This window comes from Mustela lutreola, chromosome 9 (assembly GCF_030435805.1).
Source record: "Mustela lutreola isolate mMusLut2 chromosome 9, mMusLut2.pri, whole genome shotgun sequence".
Lineage (NCBI taxonomy): Eukaryota > Metazoa > Chordata > Mammalia > Carnivora > Mustelidae > Mustela > Mustela lutreola.
Window position 1 is genome coordinate 91,881,898 of NC_081298.1, and position 15,506 is coordinate 91,897,403.

General features: G+C 42.3%; 1 long non-coding RNA gene across 1 annotated transcript in view; it reads right to left on the minus strand.

Annotated features, from left to right (window-relative positions):
- Positions 1-10,433, minus strand: part of LOC131840245 (uncharacterized) — a 41,245-nt gene extending 30,812 nt beyond the window's left edge. The window contains exon 1 of the long non-coding RNA XR_009357291.1: positions 10,336-10,433. This is a non-coding gene — a long non-coding RNA (uncharacterized LOC131840245). The remainder of the gene's footprint in view (positions 1-10,335) is intronic.
- Positions 10,434-15,506: the final 5,073 nt, after the last annotated feature.

Here is a 15,506-nt window from a genome sequence, read left to right on the forward strand (position 1 = left end):
CAATTATGAGTGGTTACCTCTGGGAAGCAGGGCTTAGGGTGGGTGGCCTGAGAGACAGGAGGTTTTCATTGTTGGTTTTCTGGAACATTGTATGCTTTTTTATTGTAATAGTGTACACATACCATCTTTATTGTTTTCTTCAAAACTTAGAGCAATTCCTTAAGCACAATGGAAAGTGAGAGATCCCGTGTGAGGCAGCATGGGTTAATGGCCTTCAGAAGCCCTGTGAGGGGAGGACTGTCCCTCTGGCATCAGAGTTGACTTCAGCGGGAAGCAGCACCAAGGAGTGATTTGGCGACCATGGCTAGGGGCCTAACATCTGTGTGCTGGGTGGCCGCAGACTGGAAGATGGGGCTGTCACCACAATAGGGGCACTTCTCAGAGATCCCTGGGGCCAGGGCCTAGGTGAGTCTGTCTTTGGCGAGGAGGAGGCAGGGCGCTGCGCCTCAGAGCACTCGAATGTGCCGCCTCCCCCATCAGACACCCAGGCCAGGACTTGTGGTGTAGATAGCAAGCATCCATGTCCCAGGAGGAAAGACGAACGTGGCATCTGACATGTCAGCCACAGTCTTCTCTTCCCAAAGGGCAGAGATTAGGTCCTTTTTAAGTTTTGCATTTTCCTAGACTTAAAAAAAAAAAAAAAAAAAAAAAAAAAAAGACCAAGGAATGGTGCTGGCCACATAGGCATTGTTCTCGCCTCTGCCTTAAGCTCTGTTTCTCATCTGGCTGCCGAGAGAGGTGGCCATTACTCTGCCAGCAAACTGTCTCTGGGAAGAAAGGAATGGAAAATGTGAGGATATTTTCTTCCAAAATCCCAAAGAATCCTCACCTCAGCATAACCAATGAGAATTAGCTACACAACGAACCGCACTGGAAAAAAAGAAAAACAGAGTTATAACGCCTCAGGGCCTGATGGCATCTGGATTTACAGCAAGATCTCTCTTCCTGGACCCCAAAATGTTGCTGTGTAAAGGGAGAGCTTTCCAAATAGGACTGAAGGAGCGAATCTCTCGAGTGATGACCTTGGAGAGAGAGGACTAACCACCCCAGAAAGGATGAGGAATTTGACTTAGGTTTGAAGCTGGAAGTGGTAAACTGCTCATAGTCTCCAAACCCTGACCAAGCCTGCCCAGTCACGACCACCCCTAACTTGTCCCTAAACACAAGCCCCACTGCCCCTGTTCCCAGACTATCAGTTGGTGCAGCCTTTGGGAACCCAGTAGGGCTATAGCATATGAGCCCCAGAAAAGTTTATCTCACTGACTTTTTTTTTTTTAACAAGGACAGCTGGGTGACATTCCTGTTATAAGATTCGAACATAGAGCAGGTAAGTTTTTACTGGGGAAAAAAGAAAAACAGTCAGTAGGAGATCTTACTAGGAGGGCAGACTTGCTAAGGAGATGTGAGTACCAACTTCGGGCAATACTCAATGGAACAAACAGCAAGGAAAATGGAGCATAAGTGATACAATGCAATAAACATGCGACAGGGAAAATAAAAATAAAATGATGCAATAATTTTTAAGTAATTTTTGCTTTAATTGATTTCAGTTCAATTACTGACAGCCATTTTATGTTAAATTTGGCTCTTGAAAATAAGAACATTTACATGCAATCCAATATGCAACTAAAGGATTCAACAACATGAAGAACTGGGATGTAGCCCTGGGATGCAAGGATGGTTCAGCATACACAAGTCAATTAATGGGATACATCATATTAAAAGAATGAAGGATAAAAAGCATATAATCATCTCAATGCAGAAAAAGCATTTGCCAAAATATAACATACTTTCATGATAAAAACTCTCAATAAACTGTCTACAGAAGAAAACTATCTCAACATAATAAAGGTCATAAACGACAAACCCACTGCCTATATCACCCTCAACAGTGAGAAACTGAAAGTTTTTTCTCTAAGTTCAGGAGAAAGACAAGGTGCCCACTCACCCCACTCATATTCAACATAGCCCTGGAAGTCCTAGCCAGTGAAATTAGGCACAAACAAGAAGTGAAAGTCATCCACCAATACATAAAAATATATTTTATGAGGCACCTGGGTGGTTCAGTTGGTTTAGTGTCTGCCTTCACCTCAGTTCATGATTCCAGGGTCCTGGGACTGAGCCTCATGTGGGGCTCTCTTCCTAGCGGGGAGGCTGCTTCTCCCTTTATGCCTCCCTCCTGCTCATGATCTCTCACTCTTTCTCTCAAATAAGTAAAATCTTTTTTTTTTTTTAAAGGAGAAAACTTTTAAAAAGAAAAGATATTCTAAATACATGGATCATAAGAATTAATACTGCTAAAATGTCTACACTATCCAAAGTCATCTATAGCTTCAATGCAATCCTTGTCAAAATTCCAAAATGTTTTTCACAGAAAGAGAAAAAATAATCCTAAAATTCATATGAAACCACGAAGACCCTGAATAGCAAAGGTGACCTCGGGAAATAATAAGGATGGAAACATACCAGTGTCGGATTTCAAAACTATATTACAAAGCTATAGGAATCAAAACAGTATGATTCTGGCCTAAAAATAGACTCTCAGACCAATGGAACAGAATTGCAACCTTAGAAATAAACCCTACCATACACAATCAGCTTATATTTGACAAGGGAGCCAAGAACACTCAATGGGGAAAGAACAGTCTCTTCAATAAATGGTGCTGGAAAACTGAATAATCACATGCAGAAAAATGAGATTGGACCCTTACCTTTTACCACTCACAAAAATTAATTCAAAATGGACTAAAAACTTAAACATAATACCCGAAACCATAAAACACCTAGAAGAAAACATAGGGAAAAGCTCCTTCACATTGGTCTTAGCAACAATTTTTTGGCTCTGACATCAAAAGTACAAACAACAAAAGCAAAAATAAACAAGCGGAACTACATCAAACCAAAACACATCTGCACAGCAAAAGAAGCAATCAACAAAATGAAAAAGCTACATACAGAATGGAAGAAAAATATATCGCAAATTGCAAATTATATATCAGATAAGGAGTTAATATCCAAAATCCAAAACATATACGGAACTCATACAACTTACAGCAAACTAAAATCCAATTCAAAAATAAACAAAGGAACTGAATAGACAGTCTTTTCAAAGAACACATACAAACGACCATGGTGTACATGAAAAGATGCTCAATCATCCCCTGATGCTCATCATCAGGGGAATGCAAATCAAAACCACAATGAGGTATCATCTGTTATAAGAGCTATTATCAAAAAGATAAGAAGCAACACATGTTGCCAAGGATGTGGAGTAAAGGGAACTTTGTGCACTGTTAGTGGAAATATAAATCAATACAGCTACAATGGAAAACAATATGGAGGTTTCTCAAAAAATTAAAGATAGGACTACCACATGATCCTACATTCCTACTCTGGGTATATATCTAAAGGAAATGAAATCAGACTTTCAAAGAAATACCACCACTCCTTGTTTATTGCAGCATTAGTCACAATAGCCAAAATATGGAAACAACCTAAGGGACCATCTACAAACAAATGGATAAAAAGATGTGGCATTGGGGCGCCTGGGTGGCTCAGTGGGTTAAAGCCTCTGCCTCCGGCTCAGGTCATGATCCCAGGGTCCTGGGATCGGGCCCCACATTGGGCTCTCTGCTCCGTGGGGAGCCTGCTTCCTCCTCTCTCTCTCTGCCTGCCTTTCTGCCTACTTGTGATCTCTGTCTGTCAAATAAATAAATAAAATCTTTAAAAATAAAAAAGATGTGGCATATATATATTTCTTTCATGATAAAAACTCAATAAACTGGCTACAGAAGAAAACTATCTCAACATAATAAAGGTCGTAAACGACAAACCCACTGCCTATATCACCCTCAACAGTGAGAGGCTGAAAGTTTTTTCTCTAAGTTCAGGAGAAAGACAAGGTGCCCACTCACCCCACTCATATTCAACATAGCCCTGGAAGTCCTAGCCAGTGAAATTAGGCACAAACAAGAAGTGAAAGTCATCCACCAATACATAAAAATATATTTTATGAGGCACCTGGGTGGTTCAGTTGGTTTAGTGTCTGCCTTCACCTCAGTTCATGATTCCAGGGTCCTGGGACTGAGCCTCATGTGGGGCTCTCTTCCTAGCGGGGAGGCTGCTTCTCCCTTTATGCCTCCCTCCTGCTCATGATCTCTCACTCTTTCTCTCAAATAAGTAAAATCTTTTTTTTTTTTTAAAGGAGAAAACTTTTAAAAAGAAAAGATATTCTAAATACATGGATCATAAGAATTAATACTGCTAAAATGTCTACACTATCCAAAGTCATCTATAGCTTCAATGCAATCCTTGTCAAAATTCCAAAATGTTTTTCACAGAAAGAGAAAAAATAATCCTAAAATTCATATGAAACCACGAAGACCCTGAATAGCAAAGGTGACCTCGGGAAATAATAAGGATGGAAACATACCAGTGTCGGATTTCAAAACTATATTACAAAGCTATAGGAATCAAAACAGTATGATTCTGGCCTAAAAATAGACTCTCAGACCAATGGAACAGAATTGCAACCTTAGAAATAAACCCTACCATACACAATCAGCTTATATTTGACAAGGGAGCCAAGAACACTCAATGGGGAAAGAACAGTCTCTTCAATAAATGGTGCTGGAAAACTGAATAATCACATGCAGAAAAATGAGATTGGACCCTTACCTTTTACCACTCACAAAAATTAATTCAAAATGGACTAAAAACTTAAACATAATACCCGAAACCATAAAACACCTAGAAGAAAACATAGGGAAAAGCTCCTTCACATTGGTCTTAGCAACAATTTTTTGGCTCTGACATCAAAAGTACAAACAACAAAAGCAAAAATAAACAAGCGGAACTACATCAAACCAAAACACATCTGCACAGCAAAAGAAGCAATCAACAAAATGAAAAAGCTACATACAGAATGGAAGAAAAATATATCGCAAATTGCAAATTATATATCAGATAAGGAGTTAATATCCAAAATCCAAAACATATACGGAACTCATACAACTTACAGCAAACTAAAATCCAATTCAAAAATAAACAAAGGAACTGAATAGACAGTCTTTTCAAAGAACACATACAAACGACCATGGTGTACATGAAAAGATGCTCAATCATCCCCTGATGCTCATCATCAGGGGAATGCAAATCAAAACCACAATGAGGTATCATCTGTTATAAGAGCTATTATCAAAAAGATAAGAAGCAACACATGTTGCCAAGGATGTGGAGTAAAGGGAACTTTGTGCACTGTTAGTGGAAATATAAATCAATACAGCTACAATGGAAAACAATATGGAGGTTTCTCAAAAAATTAAAGATAGGACTACCACATGATCCTACATTCCTACTCTGGGTATATATCTAAAGGAAATGAAATCAGACTTTCAAAGAAATACCACCACTCCTTGTTTATTGCAGCATTAGTCACAATAGCCAAAATATGGAAACAACCTAAGGGACCATCTACAAACAAATGGATAAAAAGATGTGGCATTGGGGCGCCTGGGTGGCTCAGTGGGTTAAAGCCTCTGCCTCCGGCTCAGGTCATGATCCCAGGGTCCTGGGATCGGGCCCCACATTGGGCTCTCTGCTCCGTGGGGAGCCTGCTTCCTCCTCTCTCTCTCTGCCTGCCTTTCTGCCTACTTGTGATCTCTGTCTGTCAAATAAATAAATAAAATCTTTAAAAATAAAAAAGATGTGGCATATATATATTTCTTTCATGATAAAAACTCAATAAACTGGCTACAGAAGAAAACTATCTCAACATAATAAAGGTCGTAAACGACAAACCCACTGCCTATATCACCCTCAACAGTGAGAGGCTGAAAGTTTTTTCTCTAAGTTCAGGAGAAAGTCAAGGTGTCCACTCACACCACTCATATTCAATATAGCCCTGGAAGTCCTAGCCAGAGAAATTAGGCACGAACAAGAAGTGAAAGTCATCCACCAATATATAAAAATATATTTTATGAGGCACCTGGGTGGCTCAGTTGGTTTAGTGTCTGCCTTCACCTCAGTTCATGATTCCTGGGCCCTGGGACTGAGCCTCATGTGGGGCTCTCTTCCTAGCGGGGAGGCTGCTTCTCCCTCTAGGCCTCCCTCCTGCTCATGATCTCTCACTCTTTCTCTCAAATAAGTAAAATCTTTTTTTACATATATATATGGAATATTATTCAAAAGAGTAAGAAGGAAATCTTGCCATTTGCAACAATGTGAATGAAACTTGCATCAATGTAGATGGAGCAAAATCTTCACACCCAGACCCCATGTCTTCCTCTTCCTGCCCATTCCAGTGATAACCACTATCCTCACTAGTATTAATCACCACCACACATATATGAAATCTGTAAACATATAGTACTGTTTTGCATTTTTAATGTATATAAAACAGTGGCTTTTGGACTTTCCTAACATACTCAATATAAGAAATGTGTTTTGCATTTTGATACACATGCACATGTACACATGTGTATATGTATCCATACATACCTGTATGTGAACATGTGTTACAGAATCTGAAACAACACTGTCATGGAAATACTTCCTACTCAACTACTTCTAGCACATTCTGATATTTTCTTCCTATTCTAATTTTATTTTGTAATTGTGACAGTGACCTAAATGGATTTCACAACTTATGGATGGGTCATAACCAACAATTGGAAAAAATAATTAAGATGTCATTGTGATATCATCTTAGAGCTTATTTTTTCACTTTTTTTTTTTTTTTTTTTTGAGTTAGAACTATTTTGACATAGGAGATCCGGTTCATTCTTTTTTACCTAAGTAAACTCTATGCCCAATGTGGGGTTTGAACTCATAACCCCAAGAGCAAAAGTCACATGCTCTAAAAACAAAGCCATCCAGGCAGCCTTCAAAACCTTATTTTACTTAGGGATGATTAGACTGATTCTCCATTTCCACTATTCCAAAGTGGCCTGCAGTGAACTTCCTTACATATAAACACCAAAGTTTCTCTAGAATACATGAGTAGAGGTGAAATTGCTTAAGTCAAAGGCTTGTATCTCTTTAACTACAATAGATACTGTAACATTTTCCTAGAAATTGGTGTATGAATTTAAATTGCCATCCGCACTCTTAAACAGCTTCTATTTCTCCACATTTTAGCCACCACCTACTACTACCAGACTTTGCATTTTATCAATCTGATGATGTGAAATTATTTAATTTTGCATTCACCTGATTACTAACAAAGTTAGATTCCTTTCATGTCATCATCATCCACTCAATTTTCCTTTCTATAAATTTCCTGTTTGTTTTTTTTTTTAAAGATTTTATTTATTTATTTGACAGAGAGAGATCACAAGTAGGCAGAGAGGCAGGCAGAGAGAGAGGAGGAAGCAGGCTCCCTGCGGAGCAGAGAGCCCGATGCGGGACTCGATCCCAGGACCCTGAGATCATGACCTGAGCCGAAGGCAGCGGCTTAACCCACTGAGCCACCCAGGCGCCCTATAAATTTCCTGTTTTATTGCCTATATCCTCATTATTTATTTTCAAGACTTTTTGTATCTTCTGTGCATTCTTTATTAGCTATATTTGTTGTGAATTTCTCTCATTTTCATACAATCAAATTTATCAATTTTTTTTAAAGATTTTATTTATTTATTTGACAGAGATCACAAGTAGGCAGAGAGGCAGGCAGAGAGAGAAGAGGAAGCAGGATCCCTGCTGGGCAGAGAGCCTGACATGGTTTACTGTCCAAATCCAATTTATTAAATCGTCCATTCTTTCACTGCTGCTTCATAATGCTATCAGATATAGGCCAAATTCCTAATATACATGAGTCTGTTTCTACACTCTCTTCTGTTTCATTGGTAGATTTCTTCTATCCTTATGCCAGTATCACATTTTTAAATTACTATATAGCTTTGTACAAATTCTTTTTTAATTTGCTAGGGCAAACTTCTTATTATCATCATGATTTAAGATTTTTTGGGGAATTTTTGGACTTCCCTCTTTTGTTTGAATTTTTAGATCCATTTTGTCAAGTTCCATGAAAAACTCTCTTAGGAATTTTCATTGAAATTGAATTAACTTTAATTTAATTTAGACCAAAAAACTGACATATTTTATGCTACCAAGTCTTTCTATCCATGAATATAGTATTTTGTCTCCAATTACTTTGGTCTTATTTTATCTTTTAAGAAATTGTTTTGATTTTTCCATAATAGTTTTGTACTCTCTTATTATAGTTATTTCTAAGGGTTCACAGTTTTTTGTTGTTGCTGCTGTTATTATAAATAGTATTTTTAATTAAATTTTCTAAGTTTTTTTACTGATGATTTTGTATATAAATCTTGTTCCCAGTGACCCTTTTTAATTCTCATTATTTCTAATATTTTGCCTATGGATTCTCATGGATCTCCCATGTCTGCCATCAAATCATCTCAAATAATAACAGGTTTGGATTTTTCCCCCTCCCCCACTTTTGGCTTTTTTCTACAACCAAAATAATCCCAACCAAGCTCAGGTTACTAACAAGGGAGTAGATTCTACTGTCTCTAGCAATACTACTGTGGAACCTGAGCAGGAAAGAGGAGGCAAAGCTAACACTGATTCACCAGACATGTCCAATACCAAGTTCTCTACCATGTATGCGTGAATCGAACAACTGTATATTTTTTTAAAAAAAAACAACACACTAAAATAAATAAATAAAAATAAATAAATAACTTTTTTCCAATCTCATGACTTCACTCAGATTCTCCATTCACTCTCTCCTACTGCATGCTCTTATGGGGCTGCTTCCCGGAACCCTGCATGCTGGCCCAGCATTTCCAGTTCTTTCCAGTATCATGTCTTTATAACAGAAAGATTACTTTGGTGTCCTAGGCAACCAAGCTCAGTGTCTACATTCCTATCCTCAGGATAATTCTAATGCTAGCTAGCATATTTTACAAGAGTACATAAACCATGCTAAGCTTCAGTGGGTTGAAATATGCCAGGACAAGATGTACGCCTCCCATTTTCTCTTTCCAAGTTCTGGCTTTTGGACTTTTTTTTATGACTTTTCGGTTTTGTTTTTTGGTTGGGGGTGGGGTGGAGTTTCAGAGGATGTTGTTGGGTTCTTATTATTTTATTGGTTGAGTGGTGGCAACCAATTTTTCCCCAGTTTAAACCTTTTTTTTTTTTTTTTTTTGAGAGGGAGAGAGAGCAAGGATGACCAGGGGCAGGGGGAGCAGAGGGAGAGGAAGAGGGACAAGCAGACTCCTCACTGAGCCACAGAGCCCAACACAGGGCTCAACATGGGGGTCGGCTCCCAAGCCTCCAAAATCATGATCAGAGCTGAAGGCACACATTTAACTGATTGAGCCATCCAGGTTCCCCAGTCTACTTATTCTGAAATCTGAACATGAACTCAAACATGTTTTATTATCAACATTACTCCAATTCCTTCTCAGTAGTATTATTCTTTCATTGTGGCTTCTATATTTCCCTTTTGTCTCTTTAACTGCTTAAACATCCCTGTATCAATGGTCTCTTTCAGATTGGATTTCTGTGATCTCAAGTTTGGAACTGCTGATCCTTCTGCTTGTTCTGTCTGCAAGTTCTTGTTTATAGTGGATCTTGTTTATAGTTCTTGTTTATAGTGGATCTTCTAACAACTGTTTTATAATTTTTTTACTGAAAGCTCATCTTCAGCTGAGCTAAATCAAGCTCTCCTATGACCACAGTAATTTTCCAACTGCTTCTGCAGTAACATAACCAGAACTATTTTTTATATGCATTTCTTAATTTAGGATGTCCACAGCTCATAGGCAGGATACATTCTGTCTCTAGAATTTCTCAAAAGCATAACGTTGGGATCTCATTTTTTCTCAAAGGCTTTTATTTTTTTTCCACTCAGAACCCAGACAGAGGCAAACTTTCCTGACATCTTTCTGATTCAGTGGCTACATTTTTTTCCTAGTCCTCCTCTCATGGAGAGTTCAGCCCTACAGTTGCCCCACCTTTTTTGCTTTCTTGTTCAGGCCTCCAAATGGCACTGGCCCAAGGCCTTAACTCTCATCTCTGCATGGGCCCTACCCCAACCTAATAAGAGCAGAGACAGACACGCCCACACCACTGGCTCTCCGCCGCGCCACTCACCACTTCCGGCTCTGTTTTTCCATTCCCTCTTCATTTCCAGCAACTGAACTAATTTGGTTTTTGTTTTACCCCCCTATTTCTATGTAGTAGGAAGAATTCCACATTAGCCCACTCCTCCTGGGTCCTGTTTTCCTTCACAGAGGCCCAGAAACCAACCAAGCCTTAAAACCTCTTATAGAGACCAGAAGCAGATGTGCGATCTAGGGCAGATCCTACCTGCAAAGAGTACCTCCAGAATTTGGCCAGAATCTTTTTGAAAGAAGAGGCTGGGCTTGTCTAATTACTGACTGGACAATTTCTGCTTAACAACCACCTTTCTGTTCTTCTACTGGAGCGAAATCGGAATGCTTCTTCTCTGCCAATTTCAGAGGGTGAGATCACTCTTGCAAAGTCCTTGGGGAGACATTAAGTCAGGAATCTTTTACAAAAGAAATGCACGCACGTGGCACGTGAGACTTGCCGAAGGACTGTTGTCTTAAGAAATAAACCTGATAGGTCTCTTTGTTCTTGTTGTTGTTATTATTGTTATTGCTTTGGGAAGGAGGCTCCTCAAGTTTTTGTTTTTATTTTTTAAAGAAAAATAGCAATAAACCAGGGACCTTGGCTCTTTGTGGAGGGAACACATACCTTCATGGGTAAGCAAACTAAAGGGTCATAGCAAAGTACTCTGATAGTGTTCCAAAAGGTCTCTTTCACACCGGGCTACTGTGGAAAGTCAAGAGGAAAGTCAGCAAGTATCTCAGGAAAGAAGGTCAAAAAAAACAGACCCCAGGTTTTGAAGTCCATTACAGAGACAAACCCCTTACCAACATTCCCAGTGATGGCTTTCTGCTACATGGACATGAATGTTTAAAGCCCAGTGGGCTCCACACCTATGCACCCAGGCTTGAGAATAATCAGCCCGAGACTAAATGTGTAGAAATCTCCTTCATAGAACTCCTGGCCTGTAGACTCACTGACATCTTCCTCTCATGGTATTTCTTTCACTCATGTTCTTCAAAGCTCAATACTGGGGTGCATAGCTCAGTGGTAGAGCATTTGACTGCAAAGCTCAATACTGTCCTTAGAGTCAGAACTGGCTCCAAGGGCAAGTTTGAGTAATCTATCAATCCACATCTTAGTGGGAATTTAACCCAATGTATTAACCAACCAGAGATGCTGTCTCTTGGAAGCTATCATCTCAGTGAGATAAAAATTCACCTGAAATTATGGTGTAGTGTGAGGACCTTCGAACTCCAAATCCCAGACTCTTTCCAAACCTCACTACTATGCCAAAAAGAGTAGACTGGAGCCTCTTCTCTGAGCTCTGAGGCCCAGGCAGGCCTGTAATCTTGAGCTTTCTCTGCCTATGGGAATTGCAGCTCTGGCTAGGCATTAGTAGTGAACACTCACAGGTTTAATTTCTACTACTTCCTCCACTCAATACATGTCCCCACCAGTAAGATCTGTCTGCTAGAGTCATAAAGAAAATGAATGATGAGAAAACTCATTTATTTTCTCTTAAGGAGTTCCACCTCCTGGTGCAGAATCTTTGGGGAGCCATTAGCTACTTCCTTGCTATCCCTTAGGGAGATTTCAGCATCCCAGAGAAATAACCAAAGGAATTTTCCTGAAACAATTACATTCACATCAATCCAAAGCCTAATACGCTAAATCTTTTGAGGGTGTTAATCTCATTAAGAGGTTCTTAAATAAACTTGCTCATACACCAGCCACAATTTCTGCTGCAGGGTACATCTGTGGGCCCATGTTTGTAACACTTGACCCCACAGGTGGGCCAGAGCTGACTGAACCGTGAGTAAAGACCTTGCCCAGGAGAAACTAACCCACTGGGTAGGCAGAGCCAATCAGACTCTCCCTTTCAAAAGAGAGGCCCAGAAGGTTAAGAGGGAGGTAGGCCCTGCATCTGGAATTCCAGACCAGGCCAGAGCTGTGCCCTGGTGAGCTGAGTGGATTGCAGACAGATGTAGAAAGACGCCCATAGATCTAAGAGGAGGAGACTGAATGAATCCTAAGGTCAGCCAGAGCCAGCAAAACAAACTGAGAAGGACTCATGTGCTTCGCCCAGCACGCAGCTATCATGTTGGAACTGAGCAGGGAGGAAGGAGAAATTCTAAAAGACAAATAATTGCCCCACAGAGGCAAGAGCCCTCACAAGTACAGTGCATTCACTGTTGGCTGCTGTGGCGGAAGCCCTGTCAGAAGGGAGGGCATGGGCAAGAGACCAGGAACCACAGAACACAGAAAAGGTCCCCTGGCTGCTATGTCTCCTTTCTTTTTTCTCCTGAGGTTTCTGGTGTCCCTCCTGACAACAGCTTTTTACTAACTTTCCTCCTCAACCCTCCCCCCTTTACTTTCAAGTGGAGATCTGCCTCCTCTGTCAGTATAAATTCAAAGCAACTGAGGGGGGGTGCCGATTCCCCTGGCCCTCCACAAACTCCCCCATTTCATCACCCACCCATGCTTTCCTCCTCATCTGAGGAAACAGCCTCCTCCTTTACAAAGCTGACTCTTCCACATCATGTATTGATCCTGAGGCCTCGGATCCCAGGGACTACTCCACCCATCATCCACCTTCCATCTCTCCCTCTCCGACAGCACCTTCCCGTCTGCATGTAGGTGGACTCCAGCGCCTCCAGCCCTGCATTCCCCTTCCTCAACTCCAGGATTCCCGGTGACTGCCTGGCTTCCCTCAGTCTCTTCATAGCAGAACCTCCTGAAGGAGTAGTCTATACTTCCCCAAGTCTCGTTCAACTCTCAACTCACTATGCCCATCGTATTTGGGAGATGGCTCTGGAGAAAAGGAGAGCTCTCAATTGCAAAATGCCATGTCCTGGTGCCAGGCTTCCTCCAGCAACCTCTGGCACCACAGACCGTGCCCTCCATACTGGTGGTGGTCCCAACAGGATTTGGACAGCACACGAGCTTGGCGGCGTTTCTCAAACCAGCCCACTCCTCTTTCAGGAGTCCCTTTAGTCAGAGGGAATGGCGCAGAACACCGGGGCCAGTAACAGAGAAGAGCTACCAGAGCAAGCAGTTGTGTGTGAGAGGGCCGCCCTGCAGGAACAGAGGCCTTGAGGGAGGGTGAGAGCCTGGCAAACACACTCTCTAGCTCTCCTCCTTCCCTCCAACAGCCTGCCTGCCCTCCTCACAGCCCCCTGCTGCGCACTCATCCCAGGGCTCAGGGCACCAAGAGAGAGTGGACATGGAGGGTCTGAAGGGGACCAAAGAACTCCCTTCTTCTCCCAACCCTCCTCCCTTGGCTTCTGTCTCTCAACCTGGTTATTCTCCTAATATTCTAACCACAGTCAGGCTTCACTGGTCTCTTTTCTTCCACCATCTAAGATGTGTCTAAGGGCACCCCGGGCCTCCCAGGACAGCAGGCCTTACCGAGATGCCCGTGAGGGAGGGTGTCACAGGGACCCTGTGGACCAGGACACTGAAAGGAGCAGAATGAGGTGTGAATGGAAACGAGCCCTGTCCACAGCACCATCACCTGAGGGAGAAGCCACAGCCCTTCACCCTCCTCCGGAACAGACGCCATCTTTGCAGATGGCGCGGCCGCGTGCAACTTCCGCCAGTTCAGGGGAAGCGGCTGTGGACAGGTACAGCGCGAGGAGCTTGGGGAGGTTCCGCATGCGAAATCTGACTGGGCCTCTGCCCTCAGACATCAGTGAGCTCTGCCCTGGGTTGGGTACCAGTGCGGGTCTGAAGGAATCACACAGCGGTTCTTGCCCTGGAGAAGTTGGCCTCTCTTTGGAGGCAGGGCAGGAGGGCCCACACGCGGAAGATAAAGAACCTCAGGAGGCAGGATGTAAGTAGGAGCTAAACTGGGTGGCACAGGCATGAGCTGCTCTGCAACTTCAGAGAAGAAATAGAAGGAGCTGTGTGGACAGAAATCGTGGGGATGGTTCGTGAAGAGGCACATGGAAGGATGGATGGGCAAGGTCGGTGGGGGGGGGGGCGCATTTCAGAAGGGGAACAGCTCATGCAAAGGCACAGAATATGATCTCTCATGGTGCCTCTGTAGCAAAGACATGGGTTTCTGCTCATTACGTTGGGGATGGCTTATTTTGACTGATGATTCACTTTGAAATCAACCCTGCCAAGGCTCCATGTTGCCTGGGAGCCTGGGCTGGTTAAGCCATCTTCCTGCCCAGCCATGCGAACAAACCACAGAGCGAAGCCAAACCACTGGGAGCTAGTCGGACAAGGAGAGGAAAGTCAGCTTGAGAACAAGCCCTTCTTAAAAGTCCAAGGAGGAAACTTTGTCTTTCCAGTCTCTCTGCAACTTTGCTATCTGTGCTTAAAAACAGATAGTGGGAGAGACTGCAGAGAACAGGGGAGAGCTGCTCAAAGATTTATTTATCCATCTAATCTTTCATTGGTTTCACTGAGCCATCAGAATTCCCTGCGAAATGAAACATCCTGGGCTAGAAGAGAACTCAGGTGGGCAGCTTCTAAAATGGCTCCCAAAGACCTTCTCCTCCTGGAATTGGTGCTCTGGTGTAGACCCTCCTCTCAAATGTGGGCTAGACCTGGTTTCATACTTTTTTTTTTTTTTTTTTAAGATTTTGTTTATTTATTTGTCAGAGAGATAGAGCACAGGCAGGGACCAGCAGGCAGAGGGAGTAGGAGGCTCCCTGCTGAGCAAGGAGCCAAATGTGGGACTTGATCCTAAGATCCTGGGATCATGACCTTACCTGACTAAGCCACCCAGGCGTCCCCTGGTTTCATACTCCTAATTAGGAGAAAATAGTTGAGAGTGATGCAATGTCACTTCTGAGATTATATGATGGTATTTTGTTTTGCTCACACTTTCTCTGGCTCCTCTAGATTGCTTGCTCTGGTGAAGCCAGCTGCCACACTATGAGCTGCCCCCACAGAGAGACCCACATGGCAATAAACTGGTGGTGGCCTCTGGCCAACCTCCATCACTGAGCGGAATCCTACCAACCACCACTGAGTGCACTTGGAAGAGGACCCTGCCCAACTGAATCTAGAGATGCTGCCAGCCTTGGTGGGACCTTGATTGAAGCTTGGTCCTGAGCCTGAGGACCCAGTCAAGCCATTCTTGAACCACAAAAAATGTGAAATGATAAATATTATTATTTTGAGCCACTAAAGTTTGGGGTCATTTGTTACACTGCAACAGATAACAAAACCGCTCTCTGATGTGGCCTTCGGTGGCTACTAATGAAATCGTGTACATGCCTGAGTCAATGCCCACACCTGATACAACCAGAAATGTTCCCCGAAGTTAAATCTTTTCCCCCCAACCCACTGTGAACTAGCATGTCTCCCATTAAATTTAGTACACCGTTTTCAGATGGTTCAATTTGAGAATTAATTTTTGTGTGTGGAAGTGGGATGGGGGACACAGGAAG